The sequence below is a fragment of the Helianthus annuus genome, chromosome 9, assembly GCF_002127325.2.
Source record: "Helianthus annuus cultivar XRQ/B chromosome 9, HanXRQr2.0-SUNRISE, whole genome shotgun sequence".
NCBI classification, from domain to species: domain Eukaryota; kingdom Viridiplantae; phylum Streptophyta; class Magnoliopsida; order Asterales; family Asteraceae; genus Helianthus; species Helianthus annuus.
This window is the reverse complement of record NC_035441.2, coordinates 105,898,194-105,907,463: the sequence shown is the minus strand read 5'-3', so window position 1 is coordinate 105,907,463 and position 9,270 is coordinate 105,898,194. Positions and strand designations below refer to the sequence as shown.

The window sequence follows — 9,270 nt, the reverse complement described above, 5'->3', positions numbered from 1 at the left end:
GGCAACTAACCAATGCTATTAACTGCTTATTTTACTTGTAACGTTTTAAATTATTATCACATGATAGTATTGGTCTTGCATCTTTGGTACAACTTATTAAATGGCTTTTGAGGTAGAAACTGCTGTTGAGAAGCCTACTAAAGTGATTGAAACCGCAGATGATTGTTTAATACAATTGGAGGGTTGAAAGTTTCCTGCTAGGTTATTTCTCATGACCATAGGTGGGGGGGGGGGGGTTTGATATAGTGTTGGGAATAGATTTTCTAGCTGCCTATGAAGCTTAGATAGCATGTAAAAGGAAGGTGATGCATCTTATAGCATCAGATGGTAGTCTAGTCATAGTTTATGGTGAGAAATTACGCATAGTCTCGTCGATCATTTCTAGGAGCAAGGCTGAAAAGTTTATCAAGCAAGGGTGCGAAGCTTACCTGGCATATGTTATTGATGTTAAAGTTGAAATGGAAGATATGAAAGTTGTACCCATGGTGTGAGACTTTCTAGAGGTATTCCCCGGGGACTTTCTTGGAGTATGGTTGGATCGGGTGATAGAGTTTCATACTGACTTAATATCCAGAGCTCAGCTCGTTGGCTAAAGCATCTACCATTTGGCTCCACTAGTAATGCAAAAGTTAATGCAACAACTACAAGACCTTCTTGATAAAGTTGGCATTAGGTTGAGCATTTCCCATGGGGGTGCTTTGGTGCTGCTAGTAAGGAGAAAGATGGTATTATGCAGATTTGTATAGACAATCGTGAGTTAAAAGATCTCACTTTAAAGGAGAAGTACTCGTTACCTAAAATTGATGACGTGTTTCATCAGCTGCAAGGTGCGAGCTAGTTCTCAAAGATACACCCAAGATCAAGTTATCGTCAAATGAAAATGAAGGAATGTGATATACCAAAAACGACTTTTTAGACACATTATGGACATTATGAGTTACTCGTGATGTCACTTGGGTTGACAAATGCCCCAGCGACATTCATGGATTTATGAGTTATTCCGGTATTAAAAGCTCTTGTGTCCTTGGACAACCTCGATATCTTACCATCACTACAACGCCAACGATGGGTGCACTTTCCCTAGCGTGTTGTAGAGAGTGAAAGTGTTATATCGTGTTTTATAAATTTAAAGCTTGGTAAACTTGTGAAAAATGCTTAAAAATACATTAAAAAATTATACCCACCTCGTACACGTCAAGTTTTTGGCGCTGTTGCCGGGGACATAAAGATTTTAAGAAAGTTTAAAATCAATGCCTAATCATTTTATGCTTATTTAAATTTTCTTTTTAGTTTTTTCTTCTCTTCTTCAATTTTTCTACTTTCTACTGGAAAAACACGATGCGGTGTTTGATTAATACAGGGCCGTGTCAGACCTACAGTACATAAAAGAATATGTTTTCTGGTTACTGGAATAAAGCACGGACCATGTTACTGGAGCACAGGGCCGTGTTAAACCTCCAGTATTTGGGAAGCTGAAAACAGAAACTTTTTCTTGACACCACAGGGCCGTGCCAACATAGACACGTGGTCGTGCTATACTTCTGATCAACGATTTTTATGTTTTTGTTCGCATAAATTCACGCCATTCAGTATAATTCACAGAAAATACGACCTGGTGCATGACCTCCACCTCCGACAAAGACATAAAAGTGCCACTAGAAAACCCGAGCGCTTTTTAAGGAAAAGACCTCAAGCTCAAACCCGACAAAAAACCTCGACCCAAAACCTCCCCATGGCGGTTCAACGGGGACTCTCACGGATTACCTACGGTCGGTAATCTTTGAGCCGCTATTAACCCACCTAATGTCGATGCTAACAATTTTGAGTTACGACCTCATCCAATCCAAATGCTCCAAAATTCCCCCACCTTTCATGGCCTACCCGATGAAGATCCCCATTTATATATTACCAACCTTTTGGAAATATGTGACACATTTTGGATCAATGGAGCCTCCAACGATGCTATCCGGCTCCGTATGTTCCCCTTTTCCCTTAAAGACCGAGCCAAAGCTTGGCTAAAGACCCTCCCAAGTGGGCCCATGTACACTTGGGATGAACCTGCCCAAAAATTTCTATACAAAATTTCTCTACCGCTAAAACCGCCAAACTCATGACTGAAATTAATTCATGCTTTCAAGACGACGGGGAATCTTTGTACGAGACATGGGAAAAGTTCAAGGAGTTATTAAGGAAATGCCTGCATCATGGTCTTCAACATTGGCAACAAGTGTCCATTTTCTATAATGGGCTCTTACCACACACATAGCAAATCCTTGATTCTACCTCCAGGGGACTCCTTGGGAATCGACGACCCGAGGAAATTTATAACCAAATTGAGGAAATTGCTTAAAACAGTTTTCAATGACACACCCCTAGGGGTTCAAAATCAATAGCCCCGGGTGCACATAAAGTGAACGAAACCACCTCTTTAAAAGCCTAAATTGAAGCATGGTTAAGATAAATTAAAATTCAAGATTCACCAAAGTAGTGGATGTGTTCCAGTGGTTGAGATGTTTGTAAACGGACCAGAGGTCCCGGGTCCGATCCGGCCTCTCTGCAGGTTTATTATTTTTTTGTATATACTATTTTAACTAAAACAAAATTTTTATTATTAACAGTATAATTAATTTTAACAGTTTATTTAAACGGTTTTATATAATTAAATAAAAACTGTATTTTCAAACAACTTATTAAAATAGATTATTAACTTAAATAAACCAGTTATTTATTTATTTTAGTAAATCAGAATTTATATTTTAAATCAGTTATAATTAAATAAATGTATAAATACAAGATACAATTATGTTTATTGTCAATTCCTTTTCATTTAGTACATTTCCAATCCTTGTTCTAGGATAACTCTCGTCGTTCCAAGCCCTCCAAATCCTATTAGTACGCTTAGTTATAAAAGGAATCACAAATGCAAACGCAAACACTGTGAGTGAATTTTATAACTCCCCCTTTTATTACACGTTTTTGGGGTGTAACATGTGTCAAATTTCCTTATTACATTTTACAAATTTTAAATACGTGCAATTACCATCTTGTGAAGTACATGTGTTATGTGTTAATTATTTGTAGTCACTTGGTGCATTACATTCATTTCAGACATTACATCATCATAGGCTCATCTGTTCCCTATTACCTATGAGCGGAACTTGACTTTGCAACACACGAGGTCATCTCAATTTGATTGAGCTTAGATCTTGTAGCACACCATAATAATGTGCACATTTGTATACAGTTGATTTGATTATTGTTTAAGATTGTTTATTGAGGTTTGACATATGACATACAACATATTTACTTACATTGGTTAATGCACTTTTTCTCAGTAAGCAAATTAAACATATTATTATCCCAATAACAAGGAGATTCACTCACCAACTTTTGTTGACCGAAAAACTACTTCAACACATGATACAGGTGAACAGGCATGAAGAGCAGATTGGACATAGGATGAGCCTTAGTTAACAAGAAGCAAATTAATGAAGTTTAAATGCAATGTCTCATATGTATTTGTTTTATTAGATTATTTGCTATATGAAACATTCAATATAGATTAATGGCTATTTAAAACATTTAATAGCAAGTTATAAGCTTTGGATCAACTAATCATGCCCCGGTCACCTATTATGCTACGGATCGGGGTGTGACATATGCAAGCATACGGACTGACTCAACTCATTAAATGAAGATAGAGATGAAGGAGGTACGGGGTCGTGCCCACTGGGCACAAGGCCATGTAAACCGTCTGTTTCCAGCTATAAATAGGGATGCTTGGTTCAATTGCAATCCACCCCTTGGCAAACCACTTCTCTCACACCTGCCACCACTCCACCACCACAATGCCACCATCATCCACCACATTCATCCATCATCCATCTTTAAAGTGTGTAGTAGTCTCGAGATCCATGATTGATCGTAAGATTTTTTTGTTAAAAAAGGCCATCACTTGGTGAAGATAAGTCATTTATGTATTACTTTTGATTTCCAAACTTTGGTTATCTTTTTAGTTGGGTTTGTATTAATGAATTTAATATCTAGTTTTTTATATTGAAAGTGAACTTTATTCTATCATCTCTTCATGTTTTGTTGATTCGCTCATTCGTGTCTTTACGGTCAATATAAAGCACGTTAACTGCCTGGAAAGGAGTTAGAAGGGTGGTTGGGTAAAGTTCTTGCCTCGTTCAGTGTATAGATCCTGTGAGGACTTGATTCAAGCTTATTAGGACTTTCTTTGAGGTAGATAGCATCAAATCATGGGAAGTAAGAACGACTTGAATCCCTTATAAATAAACTACTATTAAAACTTTAAACTGGCCTTGCGAGACTGTATCCCTGCTGACTCAGACCAATATGGCCGAGGGTAGCGTTGCCTCCAAAAGAGGGACACGCCACGTTTTGCATTAATAACTTACTTAATTATCTTTCAATATTCCAGCCTTGCGGGACTGTATCCCTGCCGACTCAGACCAATATGGCTGAGGGTAGCATTACCTCCAAAATAGGAACATGCCACTATAACTAAGATAATCTTTTAAAAAACCCGAAGTGCGGAAATCATCAAAGGATACGTAAAGGATTAGTCGGAACCAAGTGATTCTATCTTGTCTATTTATTTCTTTTATTACTTTAGTTTTTTTTTCTCAATTTTACTTATTAAAAAAATCTTTTCTCAAAATTTGGTTAGATTAGACGTTGACGATATTCCGGTATTAAAAGCTCTTATGTCCTTGGACGACCTCGGTATCTTACCATCATTATACTATGCCAACAATGGGTGCACTTGCCGTAGCGTGTTGTAGAGAGTGATGGTGTTATATCATGTTTTATAAATTTAAAGCTTGATAAACGAGTGAAAGGTGCTTAAAAATGTATTTACTTTGTGAATGAAATAAGCCATCTGTGTGAGGAAGAAATTCAACAACTCAAAAGTAAGAGAGATAGCTTAAATCCATTAGAGAAAAATGTTTAGCAAGGGAAGTGATAAAGGTGATAACGAGAGATGAGTTTGGACTGTCGATTATTATATTATCAACGTATACAAGAATGCAGATTAGAGAGGTGGTGGAATGATTACAAAATAAGGAAGGGTTGGAGATATTGGGTTTAAACTTTGCCAACAAAAGAAAGGATTTGACTTCATCATACCAAGCACATGATGCTTGTTAAAGAATATAAATTGTTTTGTTATGTTTGCAGACGTGATGTGGAAATGCAAGACCATAAGAACACTTTTGTTAGGTGATGTATGTTACTTTATGTTAAATTTCATGTATTTTAGTCTTATGTTTCATGATGATCAACTTGTACTTTTGTGTTCTAGATGTAACAAGATGCAAGATGAAGAGTACTATGGACTTGCAACTAGCACTAGTGGCTAGGGATGATTCTTGAAAGAAGAAAAGATGAAGATGAAGCTTCAACACTGTATGAGAACCTTCTTGATGATCTTCAAGCTAGCTACATCTTAGATTATTTTGTTATCCATCTTAGAACACTTGAATAATTTTTAAAAGATGAAGTAAGAGAGGTTTGGCTGAAAATTTAAAAGAGAAGTGAGGGAGTTTGGGTGGTGATTTTTGAGATGCAAGTGTGAGGATAAGGTTTATGGACCATTTGCTTATATTTCCTTAATATGCTTTATTCCATTGGGTAATAATAAAGCATCTTTGACTCTAATTGACCAAGTGAACAAAGGAAGTGGGGCCCACCAAGGGGTTGACGGTTTTTGAGCATGGGGGGGGGGGGTCTTGGTTGGTTTAAAATTTGTTTAAGTGTTTAAGTTTGTATGGTTTGTTATAACATACAAGTATGATGTAAGTGATGTTAATTTAAGATGATTTAGGACATTTAGTGAATTATATTAGTGTTATAATGTTAAACAATGTTAATTAGTTTATGTTTTGATGTTTAACAGACATTAAACGGATAATATGTTCGCTTGCGATTCGCTTAATGGTCACTTATGGAACTTTGTTTGGTAATTATTGTTTTGATACCATTAGGGCATATCTAATGCCTTTAATATTATTTATGATGATTTACATCATCTATTGGTCATCAATGCTTTCAAAAATTATTACATTGTCACTGGTTTATTGCAAATTGCAAGTTTATGGCTTAGATCGGACATATTAATGTTTGAAATTTTTCTGGAAGGTTATATCATGTGTACTTGTTTTCCTACTTAGGGTTTTATGTATATATCATGTTAGACATGATTGTAAGTCCTATATTTGGCGTTTAGGTGAGTATCGGAACCCTCCTGACACGACTAGTCTAACTGGACAATATACCAATTGTCTTGGAAATAGTTTGTATCGCGTCGCGATGTGGCGAATACGATCATGTGATATGCAATGTATACGTGTTTCCTGGGATTGCTAGACTTACGAGACTCAATCACATCATAATTAAATCTAACGCACGTAATTGTATATTTAAATAGTGACTATGTTGTATGGAAATTACTAGTTATTTTGCTTGTTGTCACATTGAGAATGATTTAAGATCACTCATCTTGGCTTTAGTAAGCAGATAAAAAATGTATTTACTTTGTGAATGAAATAAGCTATCTGTGTGGGGATGAAATTCAACAACTCAAAAGTAAGAGAGATTGCCTAAATCCATTAGAGAAAATCGTTTAGCAAGGGAAGTGATAACGAGAGATGAGTTTGGACCATCGATGATTATATTATCAACATATACAAGAATGTAGATTAGAGAGGTGGTGGAATGATTGCCAAATAAGGAAGGGTCAGAGATATTGGGTTTAAACATTGCCAATAAAAAAAGAATTTGACTTCATCATACCAAGCACATGATGCTTGTTGAAGACTAGAGATTGTTTTGCTAAGTTTGCAGACGTGTTGTGGAAATGCAAGATAAGAAAAACCGGGGGGTTGTGACATGTAAACGGATTTAGTGAGAGTGCCTTGTAGAAAGGCATTATTGATGTCAAGTTAGTGTAGAACCCAATTGTGAGAAGCGGCTAATGAAGGAATAATACAGAGTGAGGCCGGTTGATGAGATATGTTTGTAAGGGTATAAACTAGTGTAGGTTTGTGTCTGTCTTGGGTTATTATGTTTGGTTTGGGTTCGAACTGTATGGTGGGCTCGTATGGTTGTTTTGATGTCTATGGGGTATGGGCTTGGCCCAATGTAAAAGGATCTTCTATGCATGTATAAATAGGGGTGTCCTTAGTCTTATTATGTTGTTGATTCTTTTGCAAACTCTTGTGTTTTGTGCGATGTAGAGTACCAGACGATTCATAGAAATCGTGTGCTCTTTTTTATTGAATCAATACATTGCTTGTTCAATCTTCTACATCTCACTTGTAATTCCGCTACTTGTTTGGTGTTTGATATCCGATTGTAGTGATTCTGGACTTACAATTGGTATCAGAGCCTAAGTAGTCTCACGAAGGCTCGGTTGGATCGGATATCTTGAAGATTGAAGGTTGCTTTTGCTGCTGATTGTGCTCGAAGTTCGACAAGAAAGGTCTGATTTCTGTTTTATCTCAGTCTACTTTATAGCATTTTCTTCTGTCGAATATTTATTGGGTCATAGTAGATTTGAGTCGTTCATCTTTTGGTTTGAAAATCTGTTTATTTGCATCTGATTATTAACCCAAGTTGAGGCAGAAACACTGATTTTAAAGTGATATTTCTGGTTTGATTAAAATAAATCTGACATATTGTGAATCAAAACGGATCTGTTAATCTAGAATTTTGACTTGTTCTGGTGAAAATTCTTGTGAAAACCAACTGTTTTAGATATCAAAATTGAGATTGAACTACTGATTTTTGATCCTAAAATTTTGGTTTGGGAAAAATTGAAAGAGTTTTAGTCAAACACATCAATTTTTGGTTAAAAATTCTTTGAAAATATTTGAATTTCTGGGTTCTTATGCTTCGAGTTTCATCAAATATTTATTAGAATTTTTGAATAATTTTTGGGTTTGATCTGTTTGTGTGCAAGTTGGTTGTGTTTGCAGATTTCTGGAAAGTTTATTACAGAAAATTTCGAAAAGATTCAGAAATTAAAATCACCAAATCTTTCGGGATTTTGGTTGAAAGTTGGCAAGATTATATTTCCAAAATTTGGCTTGTGCGACTGAGGAACTTGTGCGATTGGTGTGTGTTGGGCTTTTAAAGGACTGAGGCCCAATATTATACCTTGTGCGATTCAAGTTGGGTTGTGCGATCACACATAACTGGGCTGTTAACGACTAATGCCCAAGTTTTACAACTTATGCGATTGAAGACATCTTGTGCGACTGGGAAGACCTTGTGCGATCCACTGTTTCTTTGAATTGTTATCAGTGGTGTTGTGCGATTGGACTCTTGTGCGACTCAAAGGTTCATTTGAGAGGGGTCATATCATCTTGTGCATTTGGCCAAGGGTTCAACTGAAGACGTCTTGTGCGACTCACCTTGTGCGATCAAAGGGGTCATACTGACTTGTGCGATTGACAAAAGGTTCAGCTGAAAGGTATCTTGTGCGACTCATCTTGTGCGATTCATCTTGTGCGATCAAAGAGGTCATCTTGTGCGACTATGATTGGACCTATTCACGTGAACTGGACCAGTTGGGCTTGTGGACTGTTTTACAAAACTGTTTTGTATTGGATCGTTTAATTGGCTGTTGAATCATCTGAATTGTTTTTTGATCTATTTTGTAATCATTAGTGATATTTTCATCTGGTTTTCATATTTAATATTACCTGTTTCTCATAAGTTCAATTGTCTTTTCAGAAATGGCTCAAATTATTCAATTGGGATTGACTGAAACAGCTGCCATTAACCAGGACCTAGATAACATAATTGGAACTAACAACATGATTCCCAGGCTCATTTCTAGGGCATCCTTTTCAGAATGGAAGTTCAGGTTCATCCAATACATGAGAATCAAGGATCCAAAGGTGTGGAGGTCCATCTGCAACGGACCAACTGTGATCACCTACGTTGGGAATGATGCTGAGGGAACAACTGCTCCTAAGCCCGAGTCTCAATTTACTGAAGAGGATCGTGAAAACCAAGACATTGATGTCAAGGCTCTTGCTATGCTGCACTCTGCTCTTGCACCAGAAGTTGACATTAGAGTTCGTGATTGCAAAATTGCTAAGGAAATGTGGGAAGCTCTGCTGGCTATCTATGAGGGAAACGAAGAGATGAAGGAAAGTAGAAGGGAAATGCTTACCCAGAAGTTCAACCTATTCAATCACTTCCCAGGGAAACTTTGGAAAATCAAATCCAAAGGTT

General features: G+C 36.8%; 1 non-coding gene across 1 annotated transcript; it reads right to left on the bottom strand.

The window, feature by feature from the left end:
- Positions 1–2,104: 2,104 nt before the first annotated feature.
- On the bottom strand, positions 2,105–2,211 carry LOC118482334. Its single transcript, XR_004868376.1, has one exon. It is a non-coding gene; the product is annotated as a small nucleolar RNA R71 (small nucleolar RNA).
- Positions 2,212–9,270: the final 7,059 nt, after the last annotated feature.